Source organism: Marmota monax, unplaced genomic scaffold (genome assembly GCF_021218885.2).
Source record: "Marmota monax isolate L192 unplaced genomic scaffold, Marmota_monax_Labrador192_F-V1.1 WCK01_AAM20220418_F8-fsc00029, whole genome shotgun sequence".
NCBI classification, from domain to species: domain Eukaryota; kingdom Metazoa; phylum Chordata; class Mammalia; order Rodentia; family Sciuridae; genus Marmota; species Marmota monax.
The window spans coordinates 4,045,147-4,066,816 of NW_026693024.1; the positions used below are offsets into that span (position 1 = coordinate 4,045,147).

Consider the following 21,670-nt stretch of genomic DNA (forward strand, 5'->3'; position numbering starts at 1 on the left):
AAAGGTCCAAGATCAGCTGGCCCTATCTGGCCTCCAGGGAAGGCCTCACGGCAGGACTGTAACACAATGATAAGAACACAGGTGGAAGAAATCACATGGAAAGACAGAAAGCTAGAGAGATTTAGGTGCCAGGCTTATTCTTTTTTTAAAATAATCCACTTTTGAGGGAACTGGGATCCCAAGAGAACTACATTAATTACTTCCAAGGGCAGCACCTCCCATTACCTAGTTTCCTTGCACCAGGCCCCACTTCTTAAAAGTTCTACCACATCCATACTGCCACACCAAAGAAGCTTCCAGCACATGAACTTCTGGGGGACACACTCAAACCATATCCAAACCATAACAGTCTTGTTCTTTCCTCTTGTTAGCTGTATAGGTAAATATGTATGTATGTGTATACATATTCAAGCACTGGGCAGAGAACACTGTCCAAAATCAATTTTCAGAAAACTATGCAAGGAAATTCTCTCTTCCTAGTATTGCCATGTCAGCTTCTTAATATTGCCTAATATATTTCTAATATAGCTCATATATTCTTAATATATTCCTAATATAGCTTCTTATTTTTTGGAGGGAGGTGGCACTTGCCCTCCGAGCCACATCTCCAGTCTTATTTTGTGTTTTGTTTAGAAACAGGGTCTCACTGAGTTGCTTAGCACCTTGCTTTTGCTGTGGCTGGTTCTGAAGTCGCAATCCTCCTGTCTCAGCCTCCTGAGCCGCTAGTATTACAGGCACGTGCCACTGTGCCTGACCTCTAATATAGCTTCTTAATATTGCCTAATATATTCCTTAAATATATTCCTTAACATTGCCTAATAAATTCCCAATATTACCTAATATTGCCAAGTCAGCTTAATATTTTCTAATATATTCCTAACATAGCTAACATATTCCTAATATAGCTTCTTAGTTTTCTTTTTGATTTTATTTTTTATTTGTTCTAATTAGTTATACATGACATCAGAATGCATTTCAATTCATTGTACACAAATGGAGCACAACTTTCATTTCTCTGGTTGTACATGATGTAGAGTCACACCATTCATGCAATCAAACATGTTCCTAGGGTAATGACGTCCATCTCACTCCACCATCTTTCCTACTCCCATGCCCCTACTCCTCACTACCCTCCCTTTGCCCAATCCAAATTTCCTCCATTCTTTCCCTGCTCCCACACACACACACACCATTATGGATCAGCATCCACTTATCAGAGAAAATATTTGGCCTTTGGTTTTTGGGGATTGTCTTACTTTGCTTAGCATGATATTCTCCAACTCCATCCATTCAGCTGAAATGCCATAATTTTATTCTCTTTTAATGCTGAATAATATTCCATTGTGTATACGTACCACAGTTTCTTTATCCATTGATCTATTGAAGGGCATCTGGGTTGGTTCCACAATTTAGCTATTGTGAATTGAGCTGCTATAAACATTGATGTAGTTGCATCACTATAGTATTTTGATTTTAAGTCCTTTGACCATAAACCAAGGAGTGGGATAGCTGGGTCAAATTGTGGTTCTATCCCAAGTTTTCTAAGGAATCTCCATACTGCTTTCCAGAGTGTTTGCACTGATTTGCAGTCCCACCAGCAATGTACGAGTGTACCTTTTCTTCCACATCCTCGCCAACACTTATTATTCTTATATTCTTTTTTTTTTTTAAGAAAGAGGAGAGAGAGAGAGAGAGAAATTTTTTTTAATATTTATTTTTCAGTTCTCGGCAGACACAACATCTTTGTTTGTATGTGGTGCTGAGGATCGAACCCGGGCCGCATGCATGGCAAGCGAGCGCGCTACCACTTGAGCCACATCCCCAGCCCCATTCTTATATTCTTGATAACTGCCATTTCTGACTGGAGTGAGATGAAATATTAGTTTTGATTTGTATTTTTCTAATTACTGGAGATGTTGAAAATTTTTTTCATATATTTGTTGGTTGATTGTATATCTTATTCTGATAAGTGTCTGTTCAGTATCTAAGTCCATTTATTGATTGGGTTATTTTATTTTTAGTGTTAAGTTTTTTGAGTTCTTTATAGATCCTGGAAATTAGTGCTCTATCTGATGTGTCTGTGGTAAAGATTTTCTCCCACTCTGTAGGCTCTCTCTTCACATTATTGATTATTTCCTTTACTGAGAAAAAGCTTTTTAGAGGTATTACAGTTTCTACCCTATAATCTTGTAGTATCCCTGCAAGTTACCAATACCTCACTTTTTTAAGGGGGAGATCAATTTTACTGCACCCAATACGAACAATATGCAGCCTTAAACCAAATAGCTCCTATTTAGGTGATTACAGTTTTGTCACAATAAATAGAATGATGTGTTCAATTATTATCTACAATATAAACAGTAGGTTTGCATAAGGGCCTACAGTTTCTAATGGTGTACAAATTGATGTTTATGAGGTAGGATGTGAGAATATAGAGGTACTGGTTCACAAGAGGAATGAAAAAGGAATCAAAAGAAGTTGGTGTTAGCAGAAGTAAAAAGAGAAAGAGGTGACCCCAAGCAAGGTTCTCCTCTGCCTCTGCAACCAGATGGTGTCTATTAGGACAACTAGAAGGGACACCTCTGGAGCAATCAGGCCTGCAGGGACTTTGGTGGTAGTGTTCCACATCCTGGCTGTTGTCCCTAGATAGAAGCACCCACGTCCCTAGTTGGTGGCAGCAGTAGTGTCAAACCTGTAGTACCTTGATGTTGGGCTTCCAGGCCCCAGCCAATGTCTCAAGACGGAAACTGCCCCAACTAGAGATGGCAGTAGCAGTAGCACATGTATCCCAAGATGGTGGCAGAGGTGTCCCATGATGGAGGTGACCACTTTCAGAGATGGGGCTGGAAGGGCGGGCTGTGTAATGGCATTGGGCAGCCCTTCAGGGATGCAGGGCTGTGGCCGACAGTGCTGCAGTGGGCAGCTGCCTCCAGGCCCTGTCCATTGTTCTAAGGTGAAGGCTACCATGTGGGGAAAGCTATAGCAGTGGCTCCAGTGTTCCAAGATGGAGGTGTCACAGGAAAACAGGGAGCTGAAACTCCAAACCTCAGTTCTTGTGTTCCAACGAAAGAAGATTTAAAGTCAGACACCAAAAGTCATGCAGAAGAACTTTATTAGAAGCAAAAGTGAGGTGAAAATAAAGGAAAGTGAGGCTTAAGCCAAAAGCACTCTCAAGAGAGTGGGCCGTCTCCAAACAGAAAACAACAAAGAAGACAATACTGTCCCCAATTTCATTATTGTTTTATGGTTAATTTGAAAACTGGACTCCTCCTCCAGCAACTTTCACCAATCTGGTGTTTAACTCCTCCTTCACGTGGGATGGTGGAGTTTTTGACCTTAGTTGGTCCTCTCCGAAACTGTCATGGTGGCCATTCTATTTAGGGGGGGTTTCATCTACAAGTCAATCCAATGTTAATGTGGGCATTGGGGTCAATCACTGATCAGAAGTTACTTTAGTGTGCCTGTGCTACTAAAGGAGTCTTCCTCCCCAGATAAGTGGAGATACTTTTATTCCTAGCATCATGTCAACATCAATGGACCCTATTAAGAGTTAGTCCCATTAACCCTTTTTTCTTGACATCTCCTTTTGCTTCTGTTTCTTTTTCTACAAATTGCCACATTTTGCTTTCTTGTTTACTTTGGCAGAAGTAATTTAAAGAACACCTGTGACCTTGCCTGCATTTTAATGCTCATTGCTAGCTACTACCTAACAGAGGTGGTCTGGGGGGAGCCATGCTTTGGTAGATGGGGAGCCAGTGTGGGCACAGTGGTCCTCTCTGTGCCTCTCTGCGCTGACCAGGCCTAGGCTCCCTTACCCTCCATACACCACGTCTCCTCTCCTCACATAGCTTCTTAATAATGCCTAATATATTCCTTAATATTGCCTAATATATTCTTAATATAGCTACTATATTCCTAACATATACCTAATATAGCATCTTAATCTTGCCTAGTATATTCTTAATATTGCCATGTCAACTTCTTAACATTGCCTACTATATTCCTAATATAGTTGATATATTCCTAATATAGCTTCTTAATATTGCCTAATATATTCCTAATATTGCCTAATATTGCCATGTCAGCTTCTTTCCTTTGTCAGAGAAGCCTCTCAGAAACTCCATCTTTCTTACAGATTACAAGGAGCCAATTTCAGCTCAGAATGTTTCATGGGGCAGCTGCAGATATGTATCTCTCCATAGAGATCCCAAGACTTCCTAACTCTGGGAGATATGATATATCTGCTAGGCATTATTTATTCATGAATGATATTTTCATTTCTTCTTTTCATACTCTTGTATTGGTTTTGTGCCATTTTATTTTTAGAAGACCCTCCTGTACAGTGGAGATGGGCACCCACATCTTATTACCTCATCTTCTTAAGGCATTTACAGATCTACCATTAGTGTGATGGATAGTTACTGAACTTTATCAAATATTTTAAAGCATGTATCTAGATAGTCATGTTTTTAACTCTAATATGGTGTTATACTAAATTTTATCAACTGCTTTACTAATTTAAACAACCTTGTGTTCTTGGGAAACTTACTTTGGTTATTTCACTTTATCTTTTTTATATCCTGATGAATTTTGCTTATTAACAATTGGGTTTAAAGTTCTATATTGATGTTGATGAGTTATTTTAGTCTGCAATTTTCTTCACCTGTTCTTGTCAAATTTTAGTACAAAGATTAATCTCAAAAACTGAGGTGAAGGTGCAGCTTCTTTCTCTATACTCTGGACTGAGTAGAGAATTAAATCATTTGGTCTACAGCCAGCCACTGAACACGCCCCATCTCCTCTGATCTCTGAAGCTAAGCAGGGTCCCGCCTGGTTAGTACTTGGATGGGAGAATTGGATTATTTGCATTCCTTGAATGCAAATTGAGCATTTCTTGAATGTTTGCAAAGCACTCACCAGTAAAAGTAAGTAGCTAAAAAGTTTTACAGTAAGAAAAAAAGTTCTAATTCTGATTGTAGTTTGGTTGGTAAATGAGTCATAGAGTTCTTTCTCATTGAAAGCAACTATAAAATCTGGAAGGAACACTTAACAATGCTACTTCGAGAATCTAAAAATAAACATTAGCAAGAAGACCAGAATTCAAGGTACAACCAACCTGGCCATGAGTTTTTATTATTTTTCCCTCTAGTATCCCTCATCCTGAACAAAAATAGCAAAATTCTTCATAGAATTTAAATAAAACCCAGCATTTCATAACACAATATCCAAAAATACCCATAATATAATCCAGAATTACTTGGCATTCAAACTACCAGTAAAATCACAACTTGCATGGGAAAAGAGTATCAAGGATGTTAACACAAATGTTAATTAGGCATTATTTATCTCAAAATAGTGATAGTTTTGTTTCTTCTTTTCCAAATCTGTATATAAGAGCTGATAGATGACATACGTTTTGGAATGATCTGACAAAAACTTTACAGTAGCTTCACAGTTGCTATTACAAAAGTGTTCCAACAGAATCTTCTTGTCCTTAGGAGATAGAAGCTGAAGTAGGCAATAGTTTATCAATAAACTATTGCTATAGTTTACCGTAAGAGAAAGAAAACACAAACATGGCAAAATGTCCATACTTGTGAGTCTAAGAGGGTATTCATTGTACTATGCTTATGTCCTTTTTCTTTTTTTAAGTTTGAAAATCTTCAAACCTACTGATTCCCCTGATACATACAACATGGAGGAATGTCAGAAGCATTATGTTGTCAAAGAAGCCAGATACAAAGGATGGAAAAATAAAATTATAGTAACAGAAAGACAATCAGATACTCGGGGTGGGAAGAGATTGACTACAAAGGTCATGGGGAACTTTTTGGGATGCTGAAGGTATTTTGTGTCCTGAGTGAGGCAGTAGTTATCCTACTGCATGTGTGTGTCAAAACTAATCAAACAAAATACTTAAAATTAATAAATTCTGTTACAAATAAATTATTCTTGTGGTGGACTGAATTTATCCATCAAAAAAGGATACATCTAAGTTCTAACCCCCAGTGTCTGAGGATGTAACCTTCTTTGGAAATAGGGTGTTTGCAGGTATAAGTAAATCAAAGATTTTGATGAGATCATCCTGGATTTAGGGTAGTCTCATTATAAGAGGACACAGAGGGAGATTTAAGACATAAAGAAGATCTATTAGAAAAGGCCATGTGAGGACAGAGGCAAAGAATGGAGGGATATAGCTGCAAGCCAAGGAAGACCAAGGATTATCTACAATCACCATAAGCTGGGAGACAGGCATGAAACAGATATGCCCTCAGAGCCTCCAAAAGGAACCCACCTGCTGACACCTGAATTTCAGACTCTTGGCCACAAGGACTATGAGACAATATGCTTCTGTTGTTCCAAGTTTGGGGGAAAAAAAAAACAGGGCTGAGATTGTGGCTCAGTGGTAGAGCGCTTGTCTTGAATGTGTGAGGCACTGGGTACGATTCTCAGCACCAATAAAATAAAGGTCCATCAACAACTAAAAAAATGTTAAAAATACAGAACCCCAAAATAACAACAAAAACTGCTCCAATGATGAATCACAAATACACTGGAAACCAATGATGAATCACAAATACACTAGAAACTACAGCTTCTGCAATAGCTATCACTGAACTGCTTGCAGAACTTGCCTGGACTATGAATCACTTGTATGCATTGTGAACTATCTGTTGGTGCAGTTACTTGTGGTAGTGTTGGGGTATTTTCACTGATGGTGTCATCGGTGGTACAATTTTTCCAAAAGGAGCTGTCAATTGGCTTGGTGTATCCTCCTCCCTTCTGCTTGTGATGGTCATTCAGCTAAAATTTGGGGGCCAACAGAGGTAAGGCAAAGAACCTCACCCCCCCCCCCCACAAAGGCCTATCCACAGGTGTGGCTGTATGCTGGACCAGTAGTCAATGACGGGTGAGATCCAATTGCAATGGTACCAACCTAAGACAGGAGGCTGACGCCTAAAGGTCAGCTCATCTGATGACGGGTAAGGACCATATGTAGTATTGGACAACCTAAGGCAGGTTTAGTTCCTAAGCCACATGCTTGTTGTTTAAACAGAGAGGGGCAGATGTTGAGAGCCACAGCCAAGGGGCCCCAGCAAACTTCCAGCTGCCAGCTGATTGGCTCCTCTGCAGTGATGCTCATTGGGCTGTTTTCGCGCCCTTTCAGACCACGGAGCTGCTCATTGGGGGACTATTTTGGCTCCACCCACATGACCCAGCCAATCGGCCTCAAGAGCAGGAAGGAGGGGGGGGTGTTGAGAGGCTTGTGGGAAGTGGGTGGTGGCAGTTGGGCTCTGAGGGAGTTCCTGAAGAGCTCTGTGTGGTGCTGTGTGTATGTTCTAAAAATAAAGTTCGTTTCTGCTTGATAAGTGACTCCTGAATTATGCCCAGCTAGATTGCGGCAAGAAAGTCTTGGTAAAGTAATGGAAGATATAAAAAAGAAACAAATGAGTATTTTAGAACTGAAAAACACAATGACCAAAATACAACATCAAATTCCAAACAGCATAAACTGAGAGTAATCCACACCCACATGTATCGTAACAAAGTTATTAAAAACTAAGACAAGGAAAAATGCTTGAGAGCAAGCCCCCCACCCCAATATATATTCCCAAAGGGGAACAGCAATACAAGTAACTGCAGGTTTCTCATTAAAAACCATTCATTCTGGTAACAGGCAGAACTAGAGACAGAAAATCAGCAAGCAGATGAAATAACCGAAAAACATCATCAACCAACTGCATCTAATGAATTTCCACTGAACACTCCAGAAAATCAAAGAATACACATTATTTTCAAGTATACATGGAACACTCATTGGGAGAGACTATATATCCTAAGGCAAGAAACATTAAAAGAATTAGAATTATACAATGTATGTTCTAGTTAATATAGAATTAAATTAGAAATCACAGATTTATAAATTATCAGTGAGTAAAAGGAGTCTTAAGAGAAATTAAAAACTATGTTTAACTGAGTGAATATAAAAATACAATACAGGAAAACTTTTATGATGCAGTCAAATCAATGCTTAGTGGGAAACTGATGGCATTACAATGCTTAAAACAGAACCTCAAAACAACAAAACCACTCCAACAATGATACACTAGAAACCACTGTAAAAGTAGAAAGTCTTAGTAAAGAAATGGAAGATATAAAAAAGAAATAAATGAGTATTTTAGAGCTGAAAAACACAATGACCAAAACACAATACAAAATACAAATATTAGGAAAGAAGGTCTTGAATTAAAAACTAAGCTTCTATGCTAAGAAATAAGAAAAAGAATAAAACATACCCAACAAAAGCAGAAGGAAGGAAATAATAGACAGTGGAAATCAATGAAACTGAAAACAGAAAACTGCAGAGAAAAATCCAGGAAATCCCAATGTGGTTCTTTGAAAAGATCAATGAACTTGATAAATATTTAGAAAGACTAAAAAAAAGCAAAAAAGGAGAAAATGCAAATTATCAATGCAGTAATCCCTCCTTATCCATGGAGAATACATTCCAAGACCCCCAGTAGATGCTGAAACCAGGGATAATGTGTGTATGTATGTAGACACACATACACACACACACAGTTTTCCTATGTAGTAAATACCTATGATAATGTTTAACTTATATTTTATAAATTAGGCAAAATAAGAGATTAATAATGATTAATAAAATACAACAATTATAACAACATGCTGTAATCAAAGTTACACCATCAACTTCCCTACTTCTGAGGCCTCTGGACTGAGACAGAATCATGCTGCCAGCATCTTAGGGTTTCCAGCTTGTAGCCTGTGCAGGACTTCTGAGCCTGCATAATCACATGAATTAATTCCTGTAATAAGTCTATCCTCTATTCCCTCCTCTCCTTCCTCGACATTCCTCTCTCTCTCTCTCTCTGTATATATAGATACCCCTTCCTGGTCTGATTCATATGAAAGATTGGCTTCTTTCACAGAAATATGCATTTGATTTCTCCATGTTTTTTTTTTTTCATCTCTTTTTAGTGCTGAATAATATTCCATTGAATGAATGTACCACAGCTTTTCCAATCACACACTATTGAAGGATATCTTGGTTGCTTTCATTTTTTTGTCAATTATGAATTAAGCTGCAAAAAGTCAAATACCAAGTGTGCAATTGATGAATCATGCAGTGAAGACTATTGAGTTTTGTAAGAAACTGCCAAACTACTTTCTGGAGTAGCTGTAACATTTTGCACACTTGCAGGGGATGAACTGTTGTTTGGGTTTTAGCCATTCTAAGAGGTGTTCTGGGCCCCAGTGGTAGAGCACTTGCTTAGCACATTTGAGGCCCTGGATTCAATTCTTAGCACCACATGTAAATAAACAAAATAAAGGTCTATTGAAAAAAAAATATATATATATATATACACACACATTTTTTTTAAGTGTTCTGTCTCCATCCCCCTGCTGGAGCCAGAGTGAAAGGCTCATTTTTTAGCTTGCATTTCCCTAATGACTTATGATGTTGAACATCTTTTTATGTGCTTATCTGCATGGCAAGGCATTTGTTCAGATCTTTTGCTTATTTTAAATCAGATTGTGCATTTTATTGTTGCTTTTGACAGGTTTCTCTTTTTTGCTGGGGGTAGGAGATAAGAGACCTTTATCAGGTATGTATATTAATATTTTCTTCATGTCAGTGGCTTATTTTCTCATTCTCTTGACATAAATCGTTTTTACAATATGTAATCATTGTCTATATATACTTGTGTAACTTTTTTAAAACTATTTTTTTAGTTGTCAATGGACCTTTATCTATTTAGTTTTATGTGGTGCTGAGGATTGAATCCAGGGCCTCACACATGCTAGGCAGGCGCTCTGCCACCGAGCCATAACACCAGCTCAATTCTGTATCTTTTTAAAAAATTTACCTTTAGGTGTTGAGGATCAAACCCAAGTCCTCCCACATGCTAAGAAAGTGCTCTACCACTGAGCGCCCTATAACTTCCTATAACTAATCGCAAGCATTTCTATTTTGCTTGAGTCTTCACAATTACCATTTTAAAGAGCTGAAAGTAGGGGCTGGGTATGTGGCTATAGCGGTAGCGCGCTCGCCTGGCATGCGCGCAGCCAGGGTTTGATCCTCAGCACCACATACAAACAAAGCTGTAGTATCCGCTGAAAACTAAAAAAATAAATAAATATAAAAGAAATTCTCTCTCTTAAAAAAAAACAATTAAAAAAAAAGGCTGGAAGTAATCATCCCAGTTCTTCCTCGACAGCCCCACTTTACAGATGAATGGTAATTTGCCTATGGTTTTAGCATACCTAACCCACAAGCTGGGAACCCCCCTGGTATGGTTTCTCCACTGGAACCCACCTAGGGCTTTCCTCTAGGCCAAGCTCTCTCCTCTGCAGAGATTTCCTCTTTTCTCTTCGAAACTAGCTTGAAAACAAGGCTGAGGCGCGATCCTTTAAAATGGAATTTGGAGTGTCTCATTATTTTGTGTGACTTTGTATTCAGGAATTTGTATTCAAGAAATATCAGCCACCTGGCGGGAAAACAGAGAATGATCTGATTTTCACTCGGGCTGCACACGAAGGGTGGAGACAGAACCGTTTCCGCCCTCGAGTACGTCACGTCACGGCTCCACATTATAAGGCGCGGTCGGCGTGGCCACTTGCCTAGCGTCCGCTGCGCGGCTGTCCAGCCGGCCCGCATCTCCGGGATCGGTGCTGGACCGGAACACTAAGTGAAGCTGGACTCTGCTAGACAACGGAGGCGCGGGCCAGGGCGCGGTGAGGTGGAAGGCGCGGGCTGTCACTCAGCTGGGTTGTCACTGCGACCGGCTGAGCTCGGTCCCCAGTGGTACCCGCGTCGGGGCTCGAGCGCGCTCCCCAGCCCTCTCCGGCGAGGCTGCTGCGGTGTCGGAGTGACTCCCGAGTTTCCTACCGCGGCTCAGTCCCTCACCTGGGCCTCAGGAAGTTTGCAGCGGAAACGAAAGTAAGTAGCTTTAGAGGAGCTTTTGCACCCAGGCTGGGCGGTCACTGCTCTTCTCCGCGGCGGGCTTCCCGGAAGGGGCGTGGCCGCGCAGTCGCGGGGGTGTGGGCGGGGTTTCTGGAGCCCGAGGGTTTCGGGAAGTCGGGCCTAGCTGTTAGCGGGCTCCGGCAGGCAAGCGCCCTAGGCACTATTTTTTTTTTTAAATATTTATTTTTCAGTTTTCGGTGGACACAACATCTTTATTTTATTTGTATGTGGTGCTGAGGATGAACCCGGCGCCCCGCGCATGCGGGACGAGCGCGTTACCGCTTGAGCCACATTTCCAGCCCTGGGCGCGCCTTTCTTGTAGGGGTTTAAGTTCATGGCGCGACAAGGCCAGGTGTCTGACCCACGGTTATGGTGACACAATGGAGCAGACGCTTTATGTTTATCGTTTTGGTGGGGGTGATGAGGTATTATTGCAGTTATCTGTAAGAGAAAGTGCCGTGCTCTTGCCATAATATAAATGTCCCTAGCTGCGACTTCTTATCAACCCTTTGAAAGGGCCTTTAACTAATTGCACTTGGGCTTACAGAAGGTTGCAAAGACAACCTGAAGCATTTGGGTATAATCTTAGATGTGAGATGGCAAATGCGGAAGGAGCGGTCCACAGCTACAGCGACAAAAAAGGGATGAATTGTCCCAACTGTGGGTGACTTCTTTGATGGCATTTGCTTTTATGAAGTGCTACAGATCCTCTTCAGGGTTTGGAAAAGAAGAAACGGCATCATGTTCCCACAAGCTTTGATCAGCCTCGCCAAGAATGAGTGGGTGGAGGTACGGGTTCATTCTGATTGCCTTTGTTTATTTGACTCCTCCTTGCTTAGGACTCCTGAGCAAAGCATGAAGCTGTTTGAATCAAGGAACTTTGCATAAATCCTTTAGTTTTGAGACCACTTATTAATTCTTACCTGATTTACACCTGAAGAAACCAAGACAGGGAATGAACTTGGAAATGTAGAGTGACTTTTTACTCATCTATATTTTGTGAAGAATAAGGAGGCAGTGGTGGCCACTTAGAAAAGTGGAATACTGTAGCTCTTCTATACACAAAAGTAAGACTAGCCTATTTTAAAATGGAATTTAGAGAAAACAGCGGTAACAAATTTAATTATAGTTTCCTATCTGCAATATATTGAGTCCTAGAGATATGTTATACTTCCAGGATTGTGATTATTAATGAGTGTTAAGAAGTGTCAACTTCCAAACTGGGCAAGGTACTGTTTGTACATAATGTGTTAATACCACCTATATGATCTGGAATTTGAAAATATAGCTTCCTGTGCTTTGGTTGGATATTATATTCTGGCAGAAATAGCTGATTATATTAATGTATAGAATATCAATTTTGGACCATATTTTTCATGTTTTTAAAAATTAGTTTGTACACTCCTCATATTTCAAAATGCATATTAATATAGACAGGAAAGACTGTAAGATTGGATCTTTGTATCTGGACTTTTCCAAAAACAAGTTATTGGTCATGAGAAGTAGCATGTCATAGGAGAACTGATTTGGAATTTTGAGAGAAGGGACAAGGTTTGAGTCTAGGATCTGCCACTTCGTGTGAATTATTTAACACTGAATCTTAAGTTCCTTCACTTGTAAATTGAAAAGGTGATGATGATGATAATAAAATTGACTTCACAGGGTCATAATGTGCCAATAATATGATCATGTTTGCTTAAATACTTTTTTGATTTTGTCTTTTGCTGGTGGACATTTGGCTCTTCCTTGCTCAACTCTTTCTAGGCAAAGCATTAGGCTGTTATAATCAGAGAACCTTGGAGAAGCCTTCTGGTCTTGTTGGATACCTGAGTAAAATCAGAGTTCCATTAGCAGAGAAGTGAGACACTGGCAGACAATCAACATTTTTTTGTCACACTTCATTATGTATGGAAAATGGGGGAAAATTAATTAGATTAACCATTTAAAGGTAAATATGCTTATTTTGATAATTAAACTTATCCTGACTTAGAGGGTAAATTGAGAAATTTCTTGGAAATTTTCATTAATTTTAGTGGAAAAAAATGCTTCCCTGCATCCTTCGATTAATATGAGTTTATCTCAAAACAATAACAAATCCCATTAAAAGGATGCAATTAGTTGAAATTAGTTATGGAACTAATAATGGCTAGTTTGCCTTCATTAATACTCTGTAACATGCCATTATGATATGGCTTTCTAACCTAAATTCATTGTGGGTTTTTTTGGCCCTTGGGTATTCCTCACTCCTCACAAGACGTGGTTAAATAAATTTGAATTGGAGTTGGAGGCAGTGCATACCGCATTGGAATTGAAGGCACTTTCCTAGTGTATATGAAATCATGAGTTCAATCCCAATCTTCAGTAATATAAGGCTGAATCATTTGTGGGGAAATAAAGGAGGAAAAACACTAAGAAGAAATCATTGAAACTCAGCCAAATACAAATAAGATTAAGATCAGACTAACGTAGCAAACCACAAGACCATATGGAGAACTGATTGGGTCAAGAGCCAAGCTCATGAAGTCTAGTGAACCTGCCCAGAGGCCTTCTTCCCCCAGATGCATCATGCATCCAGGAAGCTTGGAGGGCCTAGTATTGGCAAGTTTGAGGAAATGTGGTCTGAGGTGAAGGAGAGATTCCAAATAAAAATCATAAAAGTTGAAATTGTATACCCAAATGGGCGTATTTCAGGACCTGATTGGTAATTTCTTGACTGTTTAAGTATTTTTCATGGTATTTAACATTCTTATACAGTCTTATTTTAAAAAACTGATACATTTAACACTAGGGATGGGACATAACTTATTCTCTACTCTGTACCTCTATACATTGTTTTACATGCTTTTGCTGTTCTATGTAGTGTAACTGGGAACATCACTATATATCAACATCTCAGATTTAATTCCTCAGAGTCAAGAACTACTGAATCAAGGAATTATCCCTTCTTTAAAACATAATTTTATTATAAACATAATTTGTGTTTATTGTATACAGTAAAAGTGTAAAGTAAAAAATAATTTATTTCCCTATAGTTCAGGTAATAATCCTGGCTAATATTTGGATATCTTTCTCTATGTCTTTTTTCCTATATATGTGTGTATGTGTATATGTATATATATATATATATATATATATATATATATATATATATATATACACACACACACACACACACACACACACACACACATACATATATATATCTGTTTACACACAAAAACTGTTTACAGATTTATTCTTTGAAAACAGTTGATATGTAATATTCTATCTTATGATTATGCTATAACCCATTTAATTATTTTCTTTGTTCTTGGACAGTTAAATAATTCTTTTTTTAATAATAGCTATCCATTTAATGATCAGTTGGCACATATTAAGATTCTGTTAGACACTGGAAACAGTGCCACAACAGGTTTTTGATTTTTTGTTTGTTTGTTTGCCTTCTGTGAGCTTCATTAGAAATAATTCTCAAATAACAGTTGTCTTAACTTTCAGGGGAGAGGTACAGGGTGCTGTGAAAATCTCTAAACAGAAAGATGTAGCATGACTCTTTTTAGGAAATGCAGTTTCACTGAGACCTGACAGATGAGCAATCTCTAGTCAGGCAAGAGGTTGGCAGGAAAAGGTTGGGACAAATTACCATCATGAGATAGGAAAGACCACGTGCCCCAGTGAATCTATGGTAAATGAAAAAGGAAGGCCTAGAATGAATGTTATATCTTTTATGCTTTCTATCTCTCCCTCACCCCCAATTTTATTCTCACATGGATTGCCCAGTGGGGATCTGCTGGCATTCTCAAAGCCAGAAAAAAGGAATCAGTTTGGATAAATAAATGTGGCCACATAACCACACGATGAGGCTAATCATAGCCACAACCAATAAATGTGTTTTCCCATATTTTTTCTCATGTTATCCTTGCCAGTCCTCTGATGAAGTCATTATTATTTACTTTTTCAGATGAGGAAGTTGAAACCTAAGTAAGTTCCCCAAGTTCATAGAGCTAATGAATTACAGAGCCAAAGTTCATGTAAGAAGAAGGCCCATGCCCTTTGCACTGCCATGATGGCTCCTTGCTATGTCATCTCCAGCACTGGCCTCACCCTTTCTCTTCCTCAGCCTTCATGCCTTTTTCTTGTCAGCCTCCCCATCCTCCCCTCCCTGTGCCTGTCCCATTGATCCATTTCTTTCTCTTGTGCTTCCTTTCTCTTGGCAATGCCTTGCATAACAGGGAAGATGCCCGTAGGGTTAGTCTAAGGTGCTGAGGTGAGGGCATCATCTGCTTAGCCTTTCTATAAGATGTAGAAGGTTGCTTATCTGAGCTGTCTGCACCAGGCCATTGGACAAGACGGTAAGTAGCGCAGGCATTTTTAGAATGTCTGTTCCCCAAGGTACTTTTTAAACTTCCTGCTTTCTAACACTTGATTATGAAAACATCAAATAAGGTGCAAAGTTAAAAAGATTTTACAGTGTATGCTAATATATCGGCTATCAGCACAGTTTTACTCGGCTTTATCACATCGCTATCTCCTCTATTAATCTGTGAGTCTAATTTGGGGGGGGGGCAGAAAGGGTCATTCTTTGTTTCCCAGGATTCTCTCCTGCCTCAGCCTTCCAAATTGCTGGGATTACAGATGTGGGTAACTGCACCCAGCTATATGATTTTTTTTTTTTGCATGCATTTCAAATTAAATTGTAGATATCAGTACCCATATACTCCAAATACTACAGCATGCATGCTACAATTAAAGTTCAGTATATTTATAGTTTGTTCTTTTGGTGTAATATTTAACTGCAGTTTTTATAAGTACAGTTATTCCTTGGTATCCTTAGGAGACTGGTTTCAGGACCCGCTTTGATACCAAAATCCACAATGCTCAAGTCTCCTATATGAAATGGCATAGTATTTACATAGAATCTACACACATCTTCCCATGTACTTTATTTTTAATTTTTTTGTAGTTATAGATGGACAGCATGCCTTTATTTTGTTTATTTTTATGCTGTGCTAAGGCTTGAATCCACTGCCTCACTTGTGCTAAGTAAGCACTCTGCCACTGAGCTACAGCTACAGCTCCCCTTTTAAATCATTCCTAGATTACTTATAATACCTAATACAATGTAAATGCTACTAAATAGTTGTTATATTGTATTTCTCAGGGAATAATTACAAAGAAAAATATCTGTACATGTTCAGAACAGATGCAGTGTTTTTTAGAGTATTTTCTGTTGGTAGTTGGTTAAATCCACCAATGCAGAATCCATGGATATGGGGGACCTACTGTACATGTTCGGAGTGTTGTCAAAGGCATATGTGTGTGCATACCTAACCCCCATTAATATAATAGATTACTATCACCCTAGAAAGCTCCCACATGCCCTATCCCCCTCGCCCCTCACCTCTCCCTGGGCAACCAGAATACTTTTTCTACCATTGATTAGTTTTGACTATTCTAGAACTTCATTAAAAGGAATTATAAAGTACATATACTTTTATAATCATCCTTCATCCCGCATTGTTTTTTTTTTCCATTTCTATGTTTTTTTTGTGTATTAGTAGTTCAACTCCTTTTTATTGGTGAGTAATCATACTTTGTGTGAATATAGCATGGACTTGTTTAGCACAGTCCTCTTGGAAAACGTTTTCCACTTTGAGGCTGTCATGAATAATGCTACTCTGAACGTTGCACAAATCCTTTTGGACAAATATTTTATTTTCTCTTGGGCATGGAATTGCTGGGTCATAGTATATACATGTATGTTTAATTTTATAAGAAGCTATCAGACCTTTTTCTAAAGTGTTTGTACCAATTTATACTCCTATCAGTTTATGAAAATTCCAGTTGTGTCACATTTTTATCAGTATTTGGCACTGTTGATATTTTTAATTTTGGATGTTCTGGTAGGCATGTATTGGTGTTTATGGTGACTCACTGTGAGATTTTATTCTTTGTTTCACTTTGGGGAAAATCAGTGAATATGAAGGGGTAGAAGAAAAAGGAAGAAGATTAAAGCAAATAGTTCCACTTTGAGATCTGATGCAGACAGCCACATTCTCTAAATCCTTTTTTTTTTTCACATCTTCCTATCCTAAGTGCATTATTCTTTGTATAGTCTTCTAATTCTTACTTCAGCTCATAATTGCTTTAAACCTGTTTGTTTTTTAATTCTCTTCAATAGTTTAGTTGTCTGAAATTCTTAAGCTTATTTGGTGCCTCGTACTGCTATTTATTTGTTGGACCTGGCTCATAGTGAACTTTTTCTTTTGTGGTTTATAATTTTGGATTGGGAGCTCCTATTAAGTGCTTTTTGTTTGTTTGTTTGTTTGTTTTTGTTTTTGAGGGTTCTATCTGGCCTGATTGTGAGGGTGTTTGTTGGCTTCAGCTATCTGGCCACTTTCTACATAAAAGTTCTTAGTTTGGGAGATACCAGCCTGAAGAAGATGGTCAGGATCCTCTAAATTTGAAGCCCAAATTTGGAGACAGGCTCAAGGTTATGAATTTACACAGAGACTTTTTTTTTTTTTAATACCTCATGCCTAGTCCTGGACTCCGTATTCGTTGGCTAATGGGCTGCTTTTTTTCTAGCCTGTCATTCCATTTAGGAGTAGCACACTTTGGAGAATCATATTAAGGTAGGGTCTTCATTCCAGGCCTCTTTTCTTGCATGCCCCCACCTCACCTCCTGTCCCTAGTGGGGTTTAAACCCAACATCTAGTTGGCAAGGTTGGCAGTGCCCTTCAGGGTCTCCATGTGGGCAGTGCTCCTCATCCTATGCCCAGTTTGTTTTCTGTTCCTAAAATTCTTTTTCCTTTCCACTGAGCTCAGCTATCACTGGAGTAGATATTTGACACCTGTTATCCAATATATAGAGGTCCTTTGTAGCAGGAACGTTTTAAATTTTTTTTCTAGTGCTCCATATTGCTGGAAAATGACAAGTCTGAGGGAATAAAAGTTACAGTCTTCTTTGATTCTGTGAAAAACAACTCATTTTAAAGATTATGTCTATCCTCAAAAAAAAAAAAAAAAAAAAATCAAAGGTCCACCAAGCATGTGACTTTTTGAATCATGATCTTTTTGCCCTGAGATATTCTCTCTTCTTTATAGGGTCCAAAACTGAGAAATAAATAAAGTAGTTTTTTGGGGCACATTCTGAGTATTCAGAAGGCAACCAGACATGTCCTTGGATGACATTAAGATGAACTCCAGTGACCTCCTGAAGAAAGAAGATCTAGACAGCGGAGGCTTTGGGAAGGTGTCCTTGTGCTTTCACAGAACCCATGGATTCGTGATCCTGAAAAAGGTGTACACGGGGCCCAAGTGCACTGAGTGAGTTGGGAGCAGAGGTGGGTGGGCCACACTCCCTGCTGACCACAGAAAGTAGCTATCAAGGACAGTACAGGTTTCAGGATGAGTCAGAACCTGATGTGAGTCTTGATACACCAGCTCTATGTCAGGGGTAATGGTTACTCTTACTATTATCATTATCTCTATTGAGGTTTCTGAGGCTAGTTAAACTAGGACATAATAGAAGAGAAGTGCAGGGGAAAAAATTAAAAAGAGAGAAGGACATGAGGGAGGCAATGGATATGTGAGGTGTTTAGTCAGCTTTTTTTAGCTGTGGCAAAATACCCCAACTTAAAAAGAAAAGGAAACTTAAAGGCGGAAAAGGAGGAAGTTTCCTCCCAACTTAAAGGAGGAAAGATTATTTTGGTTTTAGAGGGCTCAGTCCAAGGTCAGCTGACCATGGCAGTGGGAGCATGTGGTGGAGGATGCTACTGGCCTCATGGCAGCTGAGGAAGCAGGGTGGGTGGGAAGGGCCCCAGGGATACAATACACCTTTCAGAGGCAAGCCCCCAGTAAATTACCTTTTCCAACTAGGCTACTTTCAATAGCACCACCAGCTGGGCAAGGTTTCAATACAGGAGCCTTTGAGGCTCATTCTAGATCCAGAGGAATCAATGAAAGTAGACTTACTTGTTTGCTTCATGTTTGGGGTAAGGACCAGCCCTAAATATTAAAAAAAAAAAAAAAAAAGACCATTTATGAAAAGGGCCAAGAAGCCTGTTTTTCAAGCAATCAGTGGAGTGGTTTTTCTTTTTTTTTTTTTTAACCTGTCTCTTCTTTTTAAAGTAATTATATAAGAGAGGCCTTCTTTTATTGGACTGTCCAGAATAGTCTTCATCTGGCCATGTTGCTGCTGTTGGTGCACTTTTTGTTCATTGATTTACGTGTCTTGAATACCCACTGCCAGTTACTGGAAAGGAAGGGTGCAAAGACGAAAGAGAAGCCTCTCTGCTTTGTAAGGCTCATGGTCTGTATCTGAAGGAGATCAGTATGGTTCCCAATGTGACTGAAGCATGTGAGATGTGACACATTACAGGTGCAGAAATGCATACATTCCCAGGTGCTGAGGGAGAAGGGGCCAGATGTGCCCCGCTCAGTATGGCATCTTTCCCGCCCACAGGTACAATGAGTCGCTCCTTGAGGAAGGGAAGATAATGCACAGACTGAAGCACAGTCGGGTGGTGAAGCTCCTGGGCATCATCATAGAAGAAGGGGACTATTCCCTGGTGATGGAGTACATGGAGAAGGGAAACCTGATGCAGGTGCTCAAGGCCCAGGTAGAGGACATTTTGTAGTGCACTGGGTGCTGGCTCTATGGCTACAAGTGGGGAGTTCATTTATGGCTCTCTGGTCTAAAATAGTATCTTGGTGAATTGCCTCGTAGTTTGGATTATCTTAAGTCAGTCCCTCAGTAGCACCTCCTTGCCATTCCCCACACAGAAGGTTGTCTTTCCTTTTCTCAAGCCACCTATAGACCTCTGTGTCACCACTTGAAAGGTCCCCTCTGTGTCTTGCTGCTGCAGTTGACTTTTTACCAGACCTGCCAGCCTTTCCATGGCTCACACTGCAGAGAGAGGCTGTCTTCAGAAGCACATGGTCTGATATGGGGCATTTGTGTGAGAGATAACAAGTATGGGTTGATCAGTGAAAGCATATACACTCTTGTGACGGTAAGAGAAGATGGAATATTAGCAATTGCACTTCGATACTATTTAAGAAGCCTTTATTATAGGTTAAATACAGAACATAAGCCACAACAACAATGGATAAGATTTAAAACAGGAAAATAAAACTTGTTTATTACCAAAACCAAATAATTCTAAAATGTTTTTGAAAGTTTATGTAACTACTAAGATCAAGCTCTTGGTCTAGCTCCTGATTAATGCAGAGCAAATATGATTCCAGCAAGTAAAAGAAGGCAGGTAAATAAGTGGTGGTGTTTTAATAAACACCGATAGTCTGTTGTAAAGCAGAGGAGAAGCCCCCACCCCAACTGGGATAGATAAGAGAGGCTTCCAGTCTGAAGGACAAATAGAAGGTTTGAAGCAGACAATTAGGGAATAAGTGTTCCAGGCAGAGAGAAGGCAGGTGCAAAGGAAAAGGGTGCCTGATCTGCAGAACTGCAACACCCAGTGTGGCCAGAGTATACATCACATGTGAGGAATAGCAAGATGTGGCTGCCTTTATAGCAAATATTCCCCCTTTTCTACCTTCTACCTCCACTCCATAACTGCCACTCAATAGGCCTCTCTCAAAAATACAAAGAGGATAAAAGATGTCACTTATACACATTGTATTGTCCTTTGACCAGACTGCTGACCTTCTCCAAATGAGGTAAGAAGTAGGCACTTTGATTGGGAGATAAGTCATTTGTCACAGGAGGCATTCTTTAGGATCATGCAATGATAAAGTGCACCAGTCAGAGCTCAGGAAGAAAGTTAGGAGGATCCAAGAGAGGAGCAGGAGAGGGGTGGGCAGGAAAGCAACTTTACTTGCTTGACTTTTTTTTTTTTTTCTAAACCCAAAATTGTACCAAAGAAGAAGGGACTGGATATCATCTGCTTTTATGTGATGGTGACCCAACTAATGATGCTGTAGTTCAGCTACATTATGTGATAAATATGGTGTGAGGGGTAGACATGGAAATCTAATTCTGTCATTTAAATATTTTTCCTGTTAACCAACAACCAGTGTACCTAGATTTTCAGTGTTTAGCAAAATTAAAATTCAGCTACTAAAATTAAACTAGAATTGTTTATACAAACATGATGTTGATATAACTAGAATATAACTTTAAGTAATAGTGACCTGAGATTCTACAAACACCTAAAGGGTCTGATACCAATTCAATAAATAGATATTAATTCACTTCAGCATAGTTTTAGAAACAATACATATTGCACAGATTTTTACATGGTTGTAATCAGTGTGAACATATTTCCTTATATTCTTTTCTTTTTGTCTTTAACATTTTTTACATGCCCATTTCCTTGACATTTTTCATGTAGTCAGTGCAGATAACAGTATCACATTACAGGTGTATGCCATAGAAAATGTTTGTACATATGTTATTCATTCAAATGGTCTAGGTGCCATTCTATGTACTGAAAATACAATCATAAATAATAATAATGTGATTTTGATCACAAGGAATATAATCTTATAATATTTTTGTATGCTACAAGATTGACATTGAATTTTTGCTTTTACACTGATAAAATATGACATCAATACCTTTTCTCCCTTGGAATGGAATCTTTCTTAAAGGGAAACTTGTGTCACCATGACAGTAGTACTGCAGAGCATCTGGAGAGAGGAAACCTGGTGACTTAGTTC

General features: G+C 39.2%; 1 protein-coding gene across 2 annotated transcripts in view; it reads left to right on the top strand.

The window, feature by feature from the left end:
- The first annotated feature begins 10,712 nt into the window (after positions 1–10,712).
- Positions 10,713–21,670, top strand: part of Ripk1 (receptor interacting serine/threonine kinase 1) — a 35,874-nt gene continuing 24,916 nt past the window's right edge. For both annotated transcript variants that reach the window (XM_046453450.2, XM_058582355.1), the window contains exon 1: positions 10,713–10,966. The gene's annotated coding sequence lies outside the window, so the exon portion shown is untranslated. The remainder of the gene's footprint in view (positions 10,967–21,670) is intronic.